This window comes from Callithrix jacchus, chromosome 1, assembly GCF_049354715.1.
Source record: "Callithrix jacchus isolate 240 chromosome 1, calJac240_pri, whole genome shotgun sequence".
NCBI lineage: Eukaryota > Metazoa > Chordata > Mammalia > Primates > Cebidae > Callithrix > Callithrix jacchus.
Genome location: NC_133502.1, coordinates 21008411 through 21025017, shown reverse-complemented (window position 1 = coordinate 21025017; position 16607 = coordinate 21008411). Strand labels below are relative to the sequence as shown.

Here is a 16607-nt window from a genome sequence, read left to right as displayed (position 1 = left end):
TCAATGCATCTCATCAGAGCCAATTTCACACGCTTCTAAAGGACATCTGGAAGCGTCATACCCAAAGTAATGCACGGAACCCAGTGTCAGGGGACTCAACGTGTTATTAGAAAGTATAGCCATGTTAGAAAAATTTATCCTTCTCTCCACATTAAGAGATTCTACCACTAGCCTTGTACTTCTGATAGTTTATTTGGAACTTCACTAATAATTTTTTCAAGACAAAATATATAGGCACATAGAGGGATATGCCCAAAAGAACTGAGATAAAATAAAATTGTATGTTGATGTATTGATGCTTCAGTGGAATATGCATGTATACAGACAAATTTTGGTTTTAAACCTGAAACTTTTACTCCAGCGTTTGAGCTTGTTTCTCAAAGGACTAATCTAATTCAAAACCTTAAATTATAGAAGTCAGCTCCTCCTGGGTTACATTTTTGGGTAATCATTCTTATGGACATATGGAAAATGATTTTTTGAGTCATATAAGTCAATATCTGATAAAAATGGATTTAGCAGAAACTTTCCAAATATTCGCCTTTTGGCTGAGGCTAAGCCTGGAGAGTTTAAAACCCAAAAGGAGAATTTTGGAGAAAGTTATGAATGAATGCACACTAGTTTACAATGGAAATGCAATCATAACCAAGCACTATGATGTGTCTAGACATTCGGGGCTTTTTTCCCAAAATGAAGTGTTCTAGCTTTGCAAGAGATCCTCATGGAAAGTGCACAAGATGTTACATGGTGAGAATTCTACCAAAGACCCAAATGTGCTTCTGACACCATTTGGAACTTGCTCCCCTTTTGGGAAGGGAGGGGTAGGTATGAATATTCAGGAAACTGTGAAACAAAGCATAGAAAAATTATTTGAAGATTATTGTAGGTTTTTAAGTTATTATTTTGTCTAAAGGTGTTTGAGCAAAACAATGGCTCTGGGTTGATTTAGGTCAACCTAGTCAATGACAAATTCAGCAGCTCATTCTCTTTCCTGACACAGGTTTTGAAAAGATGATATTGCAGCTCTTTAGATTCTCAGAAGTTGTAGGGTAAAATTTAAATGGAAAAGCTCTTTTAAAGTTGTAAGTATAAGCAACATCATAAAGGAATTTCTTAAGATTTAGAAAATAAATATATTTTTTAAAGGATACTGCCTCTAATGGAAAGACAAAGGCAAAATTAATGTTTATCTTAGAAACATCTTATTCCAGTAAATTTTGAGGACATCTACAAGTTTATATTTTTGAGGATTTAAATTTTCTGACAGTTCTCCAAGGTCGCAATTATGAATAATCTGTGTGTGTCTGTGTGTATAAGATATTCAACAATCTAATTCTCTCCCAACACTTATTTTTGTAAATGACTTTGTAAGTCCTGAAAGAAGAATTATTCTCCAGCGTTTTTGGAACCACTTCCAGCAGCGTGTCTCCAGAGTCAGATAGAACTGTCTTCATCATTTTTACATATAGACTTCCGCAAACAGTAAAAAGAATGATAATCGCCTAATTATAAATTCACTGTTAATATAGCCTCAGAGCTGAGAACATTCACTCCAGTAGTTAATTTAGTCTGTGGTAAATTCTCGCTGTTATTTAATGTCATTTATCACCTGCTGTTTTGTCTTACTGAGAACATCCTGCCTGCCCCATCCCGTCTACAGTACATGGACCTTCTGTGACTTTAATGTACTCTGAACAAAGGCTCCAAAGTGCTTCTATCGGGAGGATTTTGGCAACTTGCCTTAGATATATTCAAGCCATTTTGCTGCCTGTCACTCAGTGCTGTACAAATTGAACTCAGAGGAGAGGTAAAAAGGGTCTATCAGGCATTTTTTTTTCTGGGAAGAATATGCTAATAAAGCGCCATCAGCAGGAAGCAGGCTGTGTCTGAAAGAGTTTTGTCAACTCTGAATTAATTTTGTGTGTTAAGAAACACGGGGGTGCTTCTAGAGCCGGTCTGTGGTAATTAATCCTTCCTGTTTCTGGAAGAACAGAACTGTAATAAATGCAGCCCACATTTAACAGATGTGTGCACACAATGTCTGCTTTATGAGGAGTAAAACAAAATGATGGGTAAAGAACAAAAAAATGTTGATTTAAAAAACTAAAACAGTATGGAAAGCACAGAGCTTGGAATTCCCAGAGTTTATGCAAATATAGTATTCCTTTAAATGTTCACAGACAACGTGGTTTTGAAAACATCTGTCCATGGGGTTGGATACTGTGAAGAGACTGAAAAAGACAGATGTTTCTTGTTCCTTAGAAAATTGAGGAAAAAAATTGCATGCAGGCATTAGGTATGATGGAGTTTGCTATATCTAGGTGTGGCGAGATTGGGCCCCAGTAATCAGTGGTGACTTCATTCTTGGGTAAAACTCTTATTATCCTCTTTATATTTTTCCCCAAAAGCATTATAGAGGAAAAATTCAAATTACGTTATCTGTAACTAGGAAAACAATGTTGTATGGTGGTTTGAATGTTGTCCCTGTGAACAGAAGAGTTTGGCTTTTGAAATGAAGCATGCAAATTATGCCACTAATGCTGACATTTGATACATTCAAATACCAATTCCACATAAAGGTGAATAAGGGCAGGTGGACATGGTGTTCATTAAAACAAATCCAAGAGGAAGAAAAGCATTTCAGTTTAGGGCTACCAGAACAGTCTAGCCCATGATAGCTTTTTCCTTCTTTCTTTTTTCCTTTTTCTTTTTTTCCCTTTTTTTTTTTAATCTCATTAAGCTTACCCTGCCAAAATGGCTAGGAGGCAGGAGTTTGACATGGGTAAGTTAAAATGGAATAATGGGGAAAATGCCCAGTCAGTAGTAATCATTTTGATAGGGCATGCATTAAACAGATTTTAACAAGCCTTTTTCTTCTATAAGGAATATAAAAGATATTGTAAGTGTATATTTAAAGACTCAACATCCAAATACTAGGGCCTGATGTGAAGAACATATAATAAAACTCAGCCTTCTCCTCCTCATTGCCTATAACTTGTCAGGTAGGAAAAATACCAAAAACACTTTAACTCACTTCTACTGAAATGTGTTTACTTCATGCAAAATAGCAACTTTTTTTTTTAGATCTTGGCAAACATTAACCATGGAAGAGTAGTTTTAAAAGAGCCAGAATGGGTTAACCCTTTAAGTTTTATATCAATTTCATGCAAGAGCTTTTCACTCCAAAGAATTTCATCTTTTATGATAGTGTTTCTGCTAGATTATTTAGTATGTTATATAAGATGTTTCTGATTAGTTCTTTCAAAATTACTTAGGGTTTATATCAAAGTTAATCATTTAACTATTGTTCAAAATTGATGCATTTCTATGATATAAAAGACTGGAAAGAAATTGTGATTCTCGTGGAAAGAGCAAAGCAACTGAACAAATCTGCTGGTTTTATGTGTTCTTTTAACGTCTAGCTAATGAAGGTATTCATGGAGAAAGGATGTTCCCTGCCACGTACTTTATGTACAGCTTATCACAGTCTCAGAGGAGACTTAAATCACCTCCAGAGTACGTACATTAACTACCTTTTTCTAGTTGGATATTAAATAATTTAAAGGTAATGAAGTTCCATAGGCTGAATTTAAAAATTAGACTTTAATAGCTGAAAAACAATTGGATTTAGAAGAAACCAAATTTTTCAATATAATTTACCTATAAAAGCAAATTTTGTATTTTTCTATAGTATCAAAGTGGTGTGTTACCCATAAAAGCTCCTTCCTTCATTCAAAAAGCATATTTTACAAGTCTACTTGGTATATATATATATTTATGTACTAGATACTATAACACAAAAATAAATACACCATTGCCTGCCCTTAAGGAGCTCTCAATTTATACTGCCTCCTGTAGATAGTTTGCATTTCATTTATAAAATATAATAATTCGTGATCCAGGACAAGGGAGTTGATTTTACCCATTAAAAGATATTGGAATGATAGAGAATTGTCCCAAATGGAAAGGCAAGCATATGTGAAAGCCCAGCAGCTCATGACTTCTTAAAATAATTTTACCAAGTACTTTTTTCAGGAACCTAGAGTATACAGACCTCCCTTCAAACCTCACAGCTTCCTCAGTGCAAAAAACTTCAAATATCAAAGATAAATTCTTTATAATCTTTTTCACACATACCAAAGATGCTAATTCACAATGCACGCTTTGTATCTACACGGTCTCAGATGTAGTCTTGGATCAGGATCTCTCAAAAGTTTGCAAGAACTTTGGAAATATGGATTAAAGGCAGAAAAGAGTGAAAGCACAGTACTCTGAGTTCAGGGTTATAACAGAAGAAAATCGAAGCCTTCAGAAATAATCCTGGAATTTCTTCTAAGATTCCTGTGAATCTAGGAGAGAATGGGCCACGTTTTCTCCAAGGTTCCTAAAGTCGCCATTCCTCCTTGAGCTGTAATCCTTATGGCTTTGAAACTTAGTTGAAAAGTAATGTTTCGTTTTCACAGTTCTATTCAAATCCCAATATGAACTGAAATCATCTGAATGAGGACAGGGCATTATCTCTAGAAATTTGATTTTCTAAAACATTTGTATCTTGGAAAGACGGTCTGTTGAGAATGATTAGCAGAGTCCATAGTGAATACTGAGTAAAAATGATTATTTGATTCCAATATGATTGTTTACTCAGTGTTCACTATGGAATTCACATAATCTTAAGTTATGATTATTATAATTGTTGCTGTTTTTAGGGTTAGTAGCTTCTGTGAATTAGTTCACATGTAGGTGTCAGAGAGAAATTACTACCAAAAGTGATGTTTAGAGATTTTACCTTTTATTAATAAGCATTTGTACATTAGAGCTCCACAAAGCCATTTTCATGATCTCAAGATAAACCCAATGGCATTGCACTTCTTCATTTTCCAAAACTGAGTTGTGCGTTTTAAATGTCTGCGTTACCTAAGAATACCAGTTAGGTTCATTTTATGCTTACCTCACCTATAATATAACATGGGGATTTGAAGATAAGATGGGAGTGTGAATCCTAGTTGTGAGCAGAATTTCCAATGCAACGTGATCCAAGTGCTGCCGAAGTTCAGAGACCACACCTTGTCTCTGTTTCACAGGAAGCTGCCTAGCTTTGTTGTTCTCTGAAAGGTTTATCTCCAAAAAGAGTCATACATTTCTTAAATGCTAACAACTGCACTGCTATCTGACAAAAAGGACGAGCATTGATGAACGCAGCAATATTATACTTCGTTTTGCTGTTATTCTGTATTGCAACTCTCTAAATGGCATTTGGACTAATGTCATTTATGAAAGTTAGTTAATGGTAAAAGAAAAAGTTTTCATAGAATTGACCCATCTTCAAGGACTAGCTGAGACATTTTAGAATACTGAAAAACTAGGTTTCAGGTTTACATTTTCCAAAAATTCTAGAGATAAACATATTCAGATCTGTGCTAGAAGTTTTAAATTTGACACAACACACAAGCATGAAGCCATGCTTACTCTTTGATCTGATTCACACATCTTTAGAGATTACACTTCACTTATAACATTTCCCTTTTTCTCCATGTGCATCATCAGACGTGGTGCTGCCTATGACATTTAAACTGTTATTATCTAGAATATAAAGTTAAAATTGCTATTTTTTTCAAAATGGCTGGTAGAAATTGGTTTCTAAAATCCTACTTATTCTGTCCTCATCTTAGTGACAATAAGCAATGGATGTGAAATCTTTAAAAGGTTTAACGATGGAGACAGAAGATGTCCTCTCTAAATTGTTATCAGCAAAAGCAATAACAGACTCCTGCTAAGGAATGGTCTCAGATCCCACTGTGACCCTGCTGTGTGTCATGTCACTCGAGGACTGCACAAAGCAACAGTTAACGAGGTGTGCAGAAACTTGCTCTCCTCTTTCCCCCACCATACTAGACCTGGGATAAAATGGACTACAAGAAAAAAAAAGTATTTAGGAGATTAACAAACTAGTGAGCACTTTGAAAGGATTTGTCTGAGGAACTATCCACAATTGGATTCCAAGCAGAGACACTTTCCATCCCACCCATCTGCCTTCCCCACTCTCCAAACACCAAATCCAGTCCACTGTCTTCAGGATAAATCAGTTTGTCAGGGAACTGAGCACCTATGTGGTGGGATGTTCCTGATAATTAAGGTTTATAATTGCAGCTGTTTTGTATCTTGGCTTTTAACCTTACGTTGGTTAAAAACAACCAACCTTACGTTGATTAAAAAGCCATCCTTAAAACATCTGGGAGCTTTGCTGAAACAATAGCATAGTTTCTTCAGTAATCTTGTATAATTTCTGGTGAATAGTAGGATACATTTAAACCATTCTAATGGAGCCAACAATACTGTTTTAAAGGGCTTTGATCATTACTTATCTTTCAGCTGATTATAGGAATCTTGTAGGAAGCATTCAAAAGATTTTTAGTTTTGAATCTCTTTATGTCTTCAACCTAGTGATGACACTAATTTCCCCTATTGCCTGTGAAAGGAAGCCTAGTTTTGTCCTCAGACGCTTTTTGTTCCCTGTGTCATGTCTTTTGTGTATGCAGATGGGGCTGATTAATTCCAAGGCCTTTGCTACATTAAAAAATCATTTAAATAACTAGACATGGTAAAGACAACGGAAGTGTTTCTGTTTAAGGAGGAAACTACCAACAATGCAAATACACACCACACACACACACACACACACACACACACACACACATTCTGTTTGGTGTTAATTTACAAATGCATCTCCATGTCCTGGAGACTATAGGATTTTCTAAATTAAACACTTTTTCCTTGACAGTGTACTAGTTCATTTTCATGCTGCTGATAAAGACACATTTGAGACTGGGAAGAAAAATAGGTTTAACGGACTCACAGTTCCATGTGGCTGGAGAGGCCTCAGAATCATGGTGGAAGGTGAAAGGCACTTCTTACATGGTGGCAGCAAGAGAGAATGAGAAAGAAATGAAAGAAGAAACCCCCAATAATAATAATAGCATCGAATCTCATAAGATTACCATTAGAACAGTATGGGGGAAACTGCCCTCATGATTCAATTATCTATCACCGGGTCCCTCCCACAACACAGGGGAATTATGGGAGCTAAAATTCAAGATGAGATTTGGGTGGGGACACAGAGCTAAACCATATCTGATAGACACTAAAAAAAAAATCCACAATGTCCATTAAAATGAATCTGAAATAAATGAAAAGTGCTATAAAAGCAGGCAGGTCACAGCATACAATAAGCTCCATACCTCACACAATAAGATACAGACATATATATCTTGAGGATATAGCAGGTTTGGCTCCAGACCACTGCAATATAGCAAATCCAAAATCCAGCAAGTCACACAAATTTGTTGGCTTTCCAGTGCAGCTGAAATTTATGTTTACTCAATACTGTAAAGTAGTAAGTGTGCAATAGCATTTTATATAAAAAACAATGTACATACTTTAATTTTAAGTTATTGCTAAAAAGTGCTAATGATCATCTGAGCCTTTAACAAATCACAATCTTATGTTGTTGGATGGATGCTCATGGCTGCTGACTGATCAGGGTAGGGGTGGTTGCCGGATGTTAGGGTGGCTGTGGTGATTTCTTAAGACAATAGTGAAGTTTGCAAAATCAACTGACTCTTCCTTTTCTAAATGTTTTCTCTGTACTATGTGATTTTATTAGGTAGCATTTTACCCACAGCAGAACTTTTTTGACAATTAGAACCATTTCTTTGCAACCTTCTTGCTCTTTCCTCAATGGTTTCTGTAATAGTATAAATCCTTCTGTGTTGTTCAAAGCATCTTCATCAGGAGTTGATTCCATCTCAAGAAACCACATTTTTTGCACATTCATAAGAAGTAACTCTTCATCCATTTGAGTTTTATCATGAGGTAGCAGCAATGCAGTCACTTCTTCAGGTTCCACTTCTAATTCTAGTTCTCTTGCTATTTCAACCACATCTGCAGTTACTTCCTTCACTGAATCCTTAGTGGCTCAAAGTCATTAGGATTGGAATCAACTCTTTCCAAACAGTTTGTGGTGATTTGACCTCTTCCTATGAATCATGAGTTCTTAATGGCATCAAAAATGCAAAATTTATTCTAGAAGGTTTTCAATTTTCTTTACCCAGATCAGAGGAATCACCATCTATGGCAGCTATAGGCTTATGTAGTATATTGCTTGAATAATAAGTCTTTAAAGTGGAAATAACTCCTTGATCTATGAGCTATGGAATGGATTTTGTATTAGCAGACATATAAATAATATTAATTTTTCTGCATATCTCCTTGAGAGTTTGTGGGTGACTAGGTACATTGTCAATGAACAACAGTATTTTGAAAAAAATTTCCAAGCAGTAGGTCTCAATAGTGATTTTAACATATTTGGTAACCCTGCTATAAACAGATGGGCTGTCATCAGGCTTTGTTTCATATATAGACCACAGGTAGAATGAATTTAGCACAATAATAAGTGGTCCTAGGATTTTCAGAATGATAAATCAGCATTGGCTTCTACTGAAAATCACCAACTACATTAGCCTCAGACCAGAGAGTCAGTCTGTCCTTCAAAGCTTTGAAGCAAGTCATTGACTTCTCTTCTCTAGCTATAAAAGTCCTAAATGGCCTCTTCTTCCAATGTGAGACTGTTCTGTCTACATGAAAATCTGTGGTTTAGTTAGTGTGGCCACCTTCCTCAGTGGTCTTAGCTAGAACTGCTGGATAACTCACTGCAGGAACTACACCAACACCTTGCACTTTTGCGTTATGGATGGCTTCTTTCCATACACGCCTTTCACACTAAACTGAAACATGTCTGTCATTTTGCTTTAACATAAGAGAAGTGTGACTCTTCCTTTCACTTGAATATTTAGAGGACATTGTACTGTTCCCAATTAATTGGTCTAATATTAATGTTATTATGTCTCAGGGAATAGTGAAGTTCCAGGAGAGTGAGGGACAGGGGAATGTGTAGTTGGTGGACCTGTCAGAACACACACACTTATTTAGCCAACCATCTTCTAAGGTCATGGTTCATGGGGCCCTGAAACAATTACAATAGTTACATTAAAGATCACTGTTCACACATCACCATAACAGATATAATAATAATGAAAAAGGTTTAAAATACTGTGAAAATGACCAAAATGTGACACAGAAACAAAGTGTAATGACACCAATAGACTTGCCGGTCACAGGATTTCCACAAATGAACGTCAATTTGTAAAAAACAAAGTATCCTCAAAGAAGAATAAAGCAAAGTACAGTAAAACAACATGTTTCTATAACTGTCTGTGAAGGACAAATAGTCTCAAAAGAAAATGTAGCTGGCGTTTGTTCCATAATTATTACAAAAACAAAATAAAGCTCACAAAGGTCTTAAATTGAATGGTTTCCTCTAAACATAAAAACTACCACCTGTAACATGCAAGCAGGTGTCTAAAATTGACTTTCTTCTTTTGTTAAGATTATGTGTTTTCTGAAGTATTTGTTTAAAGACAATTGTTACACAATTGTATAACAAAAGTATACACCTTAATAGGATATTTTTGTTGTTGTTGTGTGTGTGTTTGTTGCTGTTTTTTGTTGTTGTTTTTGTTTTAGAGAGCAAGAATTTTGCTGTTGTCCCTCAGGCTGCAGTGCAGTGGCACAATATCGGCTCATTGAAACCTCTGCCTCGCAGGTTCAAGTGATCCTCCTGCCTCAGCCTCTCCAGTAGGTGGGATTATAGGTGCCCACTACCATGCCCATCTAACATTTGTATTTTTAATACAGATGGAGTTTCTCCAGGCTGGCCAGGTTGGTCTCAAACTCCTGACCTCAGGTGATCCACACACCTAGCCTCCCAAAGTGCTGCGATTACAGGTGTGGGCCATCACACCTATGCTCTTTAATAGAATATTTGATTACCTGGGTATGGCAGACACTTGTTACTTTGTGGCTGCTGCAAACTTATCCACCTTCATCTGATAGCATCTCTCCCTTGTGGGTAGGTCCCCATGTTGTGTAGTCTCCATAGGAAATCCATTTCCTGGGTCAGTTGCCCACTGTGGCTTCCACTATGGGGCTAATCGTTCAACTAATTCTGGGTGGAGGGGGAGGACAGTCACTCGACTGACATTCAGATGTTCAGTACTAGGACTTTGATTCTTGAGCTAATAAAACAAACATCAAACATCAAGAGACACTACAGTATTTGGAGACACTCCAGTGACAGGATTGACCAACCATGGATCAGCCTGAGATGTCACCTTTTTTTTAAGTGCATTTTGAAAATATTTGTGCTATCCATTAGTAAAAATTACCAAAGAGGAGGATAAGACAAGCATAGAAAAATAGTAAAAAATAGAACTATTCAGATATTCTACAAACCCAAGGAAATTTACACAACAGTATTATTATTCAATGTATTGTCATGTGGCACCAACGCCAGAGAAGACTTTATTGCTGAGCAACGGCCCAGACAGGAGTTCCCAAGAAGTAGGTTCAGATCTATGAATTGGGAAATTACTGAGTTGCTGTGGGTGTTTGCGTCTAGAAATGTAGTCCGTGGACCAAGGGCATGAGTATTATCTGGTAGAATCACAGAATCTTGGGCCCTAAGATCTGCGGAACCAGTAACTGCCGCCTCCCATGATGCCCATTTGATGTTCACGTACATTCAAGTTTGAAATGATGCTGTGAATCAGGCACAGAAATGACATATGCTCTGTATTGTCTGAACTGCAGCCCCCACAGCTAGCCCGTGCAAGAAAGGGTGTAATTCAGTCTGAAGGGAACACTGAAATTAAACATTAATTCTGGAGTTTAGAGTTGATTTATTCTTGGCTACATAGGTGTGTTTTGCAGTCCTTAAAATCCCAATTATACACAGTGCGTATGTAAGAATTACATACCTAGAAAGGATGAGGGAGGGGAAAGTATTACTTTTTTCCTACATGAGGCAGTTGAGACATTTCCTCCACATTTTACCAAATCTTTTTTTCAATGCATTACTATTATTCTCTTCCTACTAAGCAGAACTTCAAGCAGAGAGGCTTTTAGTGAAAATACAGAGGATGACTCGAGAGGAATTGTGGTGCTTTCAGAGGCCAGATGTCCATCGATCAAGAATGACCTCAGGAAATAGGTGAATGTTTTTATCTTGTGGCAAAGACAAAAATCATGATTTTAAGGTTTCCAAAATGCACATGTTCTTTTTTGCGGGTACTTCAGTATGTGGGGGGAAAAGTAATTTGAAAAAAGTTGCTTAGGACTTGAGTTGAATGAAATGTTATGCTCTCCTGAGTTGACATTAAATTTTAAAAATTCATTAACTAAGACCCTATAATACAAAAAAGTGAACTTTTAAGAAATAATATGCTAGAGGTTTTAGGATCTGACTATATAAAGGTAAAGAAAAACGTTTTTTTTTTTTTGAAACGGAGTCTTGCTGTGGGACCCAGGCAGGAGTATGGTGGCATGATCTTGGGCTCACGGCAACTCCTTCGCTTCCCAGGTTCAAGTGATTCGATTCTCCTGCTTTAGCCTCCCAAGTAGCTGGGACTACAGGCAGGCACCACTATGCCCAGCTATTTTTTGTATTTTTAGTAGAGATGGGGTTTTACCCTATTAGCCAGGCTGGGCTCAAACTCCTGATCTCAGGCAATTCGCCCACCTTGGCCCCCCAAAGTGCTGGTATTACAGGCGTGAGCCACCGCACCCAGCCAGAAAACCTAATTAGAAAGAGTCTCTTTTCCATTTCTTTACTGCTAAATAATACTGACTTTTTTTTTGAAGTTTGAAAAAAGTGCTATAAATTTATTATATCTCAATAATTCAATTATTTACATCTGGCAAGCCTTTCATAGTTTTCAAAACACATTTATACAGAATAAAACATTCTTCAGCCTTCCTAATAACCCCGTAAATTAGGTCAGCCAAGCATTATTTGTGATTCTGCTTTCTATCATATAGAAGTAAGATAGGGTAGTTGTTTAAACTTTGACATTGGATGAACACTAAAGTGGGTTTGAGTATTGGCTCTGAAATTTATTCATAACTAAGACTTGGTCAAATAAATTGTATATGGAATGATCCAAAAATATTTCACATTCACCTACCAGGTGCTGGCATTCTGCTGAGCACTGGGCTGGATTGGAAGATGTGGTCCTGGATGTCATGGTCCCGCATACACATGTATTTGGAGATAGGCTCACCTTTTAAACCAAAACCCACCAGCCTAAAATGTGTATGTGTGTATTTTTCTCATATCATGCTACTGGTAACGTCTAGAATAGTGTTACTATAGAATGGAAGGAAAAGCTTTTTTTTGTAATTATACTTTCATAAACATATTTCAGAGATTTATATTTTATCTCATTTTAATTATATTTTTAAGTATTTTGATTTAATATTTAGCTTCTTACAAATTAAAGTATATTGCTGTAAATTACTTATTTTCTATGCCTGGTATTATATGGCGTCTATTGTCTGTCAAGACAGTGGCAATGAAAAAATATTTTAATTCATTTTAAAAGAACTCTCTGCAGCAGAGCAGCTGTCCTAAAAACAAAAGCAGCCCTGGTTTCGGCGCCCTTCTCTTGCTAGAGTATTTACTCTTCTGCCCTCCTGACTTCAGTCTTTGCTGTTGGAAGCGCAGCTCCCTCCCCTGCTTCATTATGGCTTCTGAATTGAACTCTGATTTTGCTCTGCTCTCTACAGCTCCCGTTTACCAGGTTGTCATTGATATGCGAAGATAATTCTCCCCTTCTAGAGTTTATTTTAGGTAAGGACAGAAAAAAAAATGCTTTTTTCTGAGACAGAGTCTCACTCTTGTTGCCCAGGCTGGAGTGCAATGGCATGACGGTACGACCTTGACTCACTGCAACCTCCACCTCCCAGGTTCAAGTGATTCTCCTGCCTCAGCCTCCTGAGTAGATGGGATTACAGGTGCATGCCACCACCCACGGCTAAGTTTTTGTATTTTTAGTAGAGACAGGGTTTCACCATGTTAGCCAGGATGATCTCGATCTCCTGACCTCTTGATCAACCTGCCTTGACCTCCAAAAGTTCTGGGATTACAGGCATGAGCCACCATGCCCAGCCAAAAAAAGTGCTTTTAACTTGATATTAACTTTATGGGTCTACCACATATAATTTGTTACATGCTTGTTGACAGGATTTATGAGTGATCCATGGGACATCCTTGAGTCTCTCTCTGGTTTGGAGAATGTTGTAGGGTTTATATGCTTCCCAGTTTATCTGTGAGTATGTCACAGAGTACATCATTTTAAAGACTGCATTAGAACAAAATGTGCTCCTAAGCTAATACTCCTGGGGGAAGTTTAAACTTTTTATTATTATACTTTAAGTTCCGGGGCACATGTGCAGAATGCGCAGGTTTGTTACATAAGTATACATGTGCCTTGGTAATTTGCTGCATCCCCCCATCATCAGGTATTTCTCTGTTATCCCTCCCCAATCCCCCCACCCCCTGCTATCTCTCCCCTAGCTCCCCACCCCTAGACAGGCCCCCATGTGAGATGTTCCCCTCCCTGTGTCCATGTGTTCTCATTGTTCAACACACACTTATAAGTGAAAACAGGTAGTGTTTGGTTTTCTGTTCTTGTGTCAGTTTACTGAGAATGATGGTTTCCCGATTCATACATATCTCTGCAAAGGACTTGAACTCATCTTTTTTTATGGTTGCATAGTATTCCATGGTGTATATGTGCCACATTTTTCTTATCCAGTCTATCTTAGATGGGCATTTGGGTTGGTTCCAAGGCTTTGCTATTGTAAGCAGTGCGGCAATAAACGTATGTGTGCATGTGTCTTTATAATAGAATGTTTTATAGTCCTTTGGATATATACTCAATGGGGTTGCTAGGTAAAATGGCATTTCTATTTCTAGGTCCTTGAGGAATCACCACACTGTCTTCCACAATGGTTGCATTAATTTGCACTCCCACCAGCAGTGTAAATGCATTCCTATTAATCCACATCCTCTCCAGCATCTTTTGTCTCCTGATTCTTTTTTTTTAATTGCATTTTAGGTTTTGGGGTACATGTGCAGAACATGCAAGATAGTTGCATAGGTACACACGTGGCAGTGTGATCTGCTGCCTTCCTCCCCTTTACTCACATTTGGCCTTTCTCCCCAGGCTATCCCTCCCCAGCACCTCCCCACCCCACTGTCCCACCCCTATTCCCCCCAATAGACCCCAGTGTGTAGTACTCCCTTCCCTGTGTCCATGTGTTCTCATTTTTCATCACCCGTCTATGAGTGAGAATATGCGGTATTTCATTTTCTGTTCTTGTGTCGGTTTGCTGAGAATGATTGTCTCCTGATTTTTTAATGATCTCCATTCTAACTGGCATGAGATGGTATCTCAATGTGGTTTTGATTTGCATTTCTCTAATGACCAGTAATGATGAGCTTTTCTTCATATGTTTGTTGGAAGCAGAGATGTCTTCTTTTGAAAAGTGTCTGTTCATTTCCTTCACCCACTTTTTGATGGGTTTTTTTTCCTTGTAAATTTAATTTCTTTGTAGATTCTGGTTATTAGTCCTTTGTCAGATGGGTAGATTGCAAAAATTTGTTCCCATTCTGTTGGTTGCCAGTTCACTCTAATGATAGTTTCTTTGGCTGTGCAGAAGCTCTTAATTAGACCTCATTTGTCAATTTGGCTTCTGCTGCCATTTTTTTTGGTGTTTTAGTCATGGAGTTTTTGCCTATGCCTATGACCTGCATGGTATTGCCTATGTTTTCTTCTAGGGTTTTTGTGGTTTTAGGTCTTACATTTAAATCTTTAATCCATCTGGAGTTAATCATTTTACTTGATAATCTGCTTTGAAATCAGAAATGTGTAAAAGAAGGGGTCACTAACTTTCTAGTTATTCTTAAGTATATACAGAGGGGCATTGGACAAAACTTAGATTTTCTGCAAAACACTTAAATACATGTGGATTAGAAAGGAATGATTATAGTTTAATATAAGGGTTGGGAGACTTTTTATGAAAAGGGCCAAATAGTAAATAATTTAGTATTACTTGGTTTTACATTTCTGTTGCAACTATCCCGTCATTATAGCGCAAAAGAAGCCACAGATCATACATAAACGGGCATGTCTATGTTTCAGTCACACTGCGTTTACAAATAGGCAGTGGGCAGAGCTTGGCCCATGGGTTCTATTCATAGTTTGTGAACACCTGGTTTAGTATATTGTAAATACATCCCAAAAGCATCTCTTATGTTCTTTGGAACCCTCAGGATGAAGAAAGCACAAACAAATTTCCTCAGTGGGGATTTCATGTAAGTATCCATACCTCCCAGCTGCCATGAGTTGTCTATTTAAAACCTAGCCATAAGCCGTGTATGACTTGTGATGCTACAGTGATGCTGAACCAGTTCTTCCCCTCCAGAAGGAGGTATGCACAGCTGTATTGCAGTCACATTAGTGTCATCTCTCAGAGGTGAGGAAGAGACACACAGGCACCAAAGCAGATCATGCAATTATACTAAAGGAATCTCAGCAAAACGGTCATTTGTCTATTTTCTTTTTCTTTCCTTCTGCCTTTTGGTTTTGTTTTGTTCTTTGAGACAGGGCCTCGCTCTGTCACCCAGGCTGTAGTGCAGTTGTGCAATCACATCTGGCTGCAGCCTCAAACACCTGGGCTCAAGAGATCCACATCAGCCTCCTGAGTGCATGACTACAGGTGCATGCCACCACATCCAGTTAATTTTTAATTTTTTTATAAAGACAAAGTCTCACAATATGGCCTAGGCTGGTCTCAACCTCCTAGGCTCAAGTGATCATCTGTTTTGGCTTCTCAAAGTGCTGGGGTTACAGGCAACCGGCCAGTCCATTTTTAATTATATAAGGAACGACTTGTTTTTATTTATGTTATAGCTTGTTTTTCACTGTATTTATGTGAATCTAACAGCTACAAAACTACTTCAACTTGTATTTTCTTTTCAATACCTGTAGTTTAACTAAGTTTTAATAGCAAAGAAATTGCTCACTTCTGCTTGCTTGGGACCAAAACATGAGACTCTTATACAAGGGTCAGCACCCTAAGTTAAATAACGGATGTTTAGTTTTGATGTGCATTGGTTCAGGGTCCTAAGTCACCTAAGTTTTAAAGATAGTTTCTTTCTTTACTCCATCAAAGGCTAGGATAACTTGGAGGCTCTTCTTCCCTTGCCTCTATCCATCCCCTGATGTCAGTGGCCTGGCCATGCTCTTCTCATGGTAATGGACAGACACACAGAAAGGCAAGTATGCACAAGTGAAATGGGTGACAGTGCCCTGTTTCTCTGTAAAATGAAAAAGGACAGTTAGAAAAGGAGAAGTCCAAAAGGAAAACCAGAAGGACACCTATAATACAAAAGCTCTCAGATAATATCATTGTAAGAAGAACAGACATGAGAATTAAGAATGTGGAATGAATCTGTTAACCTCATCATACCTGGGTACTGCTGAAAATAATTTGTGTACTCCCCAGAACTTCTCAGAACTGATCTAAACACTTAAATAGTATGGATTTTATGTTAGTAATTGATAATAACGATCTTAACAAATTTTGCACTGGTGATACCTGTGTATACAGCATGGCTATAGAGTCTTGACATATGTATCATTACATTT

The 16607-nt window shown here is 37.5% G+C and overlaps 1 long non-coding RNA gene across 1 annotated transcript in view; it reads left to right on the top strand.

Moving 5' to 3' along the window:
* The window catches only part of LOC118152309 (uncharacterized), a 61876-nt gene extending 45642 nt beyond the window's left edge, over window positions 1-16234 (top strand). The window contains exons 3-5 of the long non-coding RNA XR_013525555.1: window positions 10996-11104; window positions 15230-15271; window positions 16132-16234. This is a non-coding gene — a long non-coding RNA (uncharacterized LOC118152309). The remainder of the gene's footprint in view (window positions 1-10995; window positions 11105-15229; window positions 15272-16131) is intronic.
* Window positions 16235-16607: the final 373 nt, after the last annotated feature.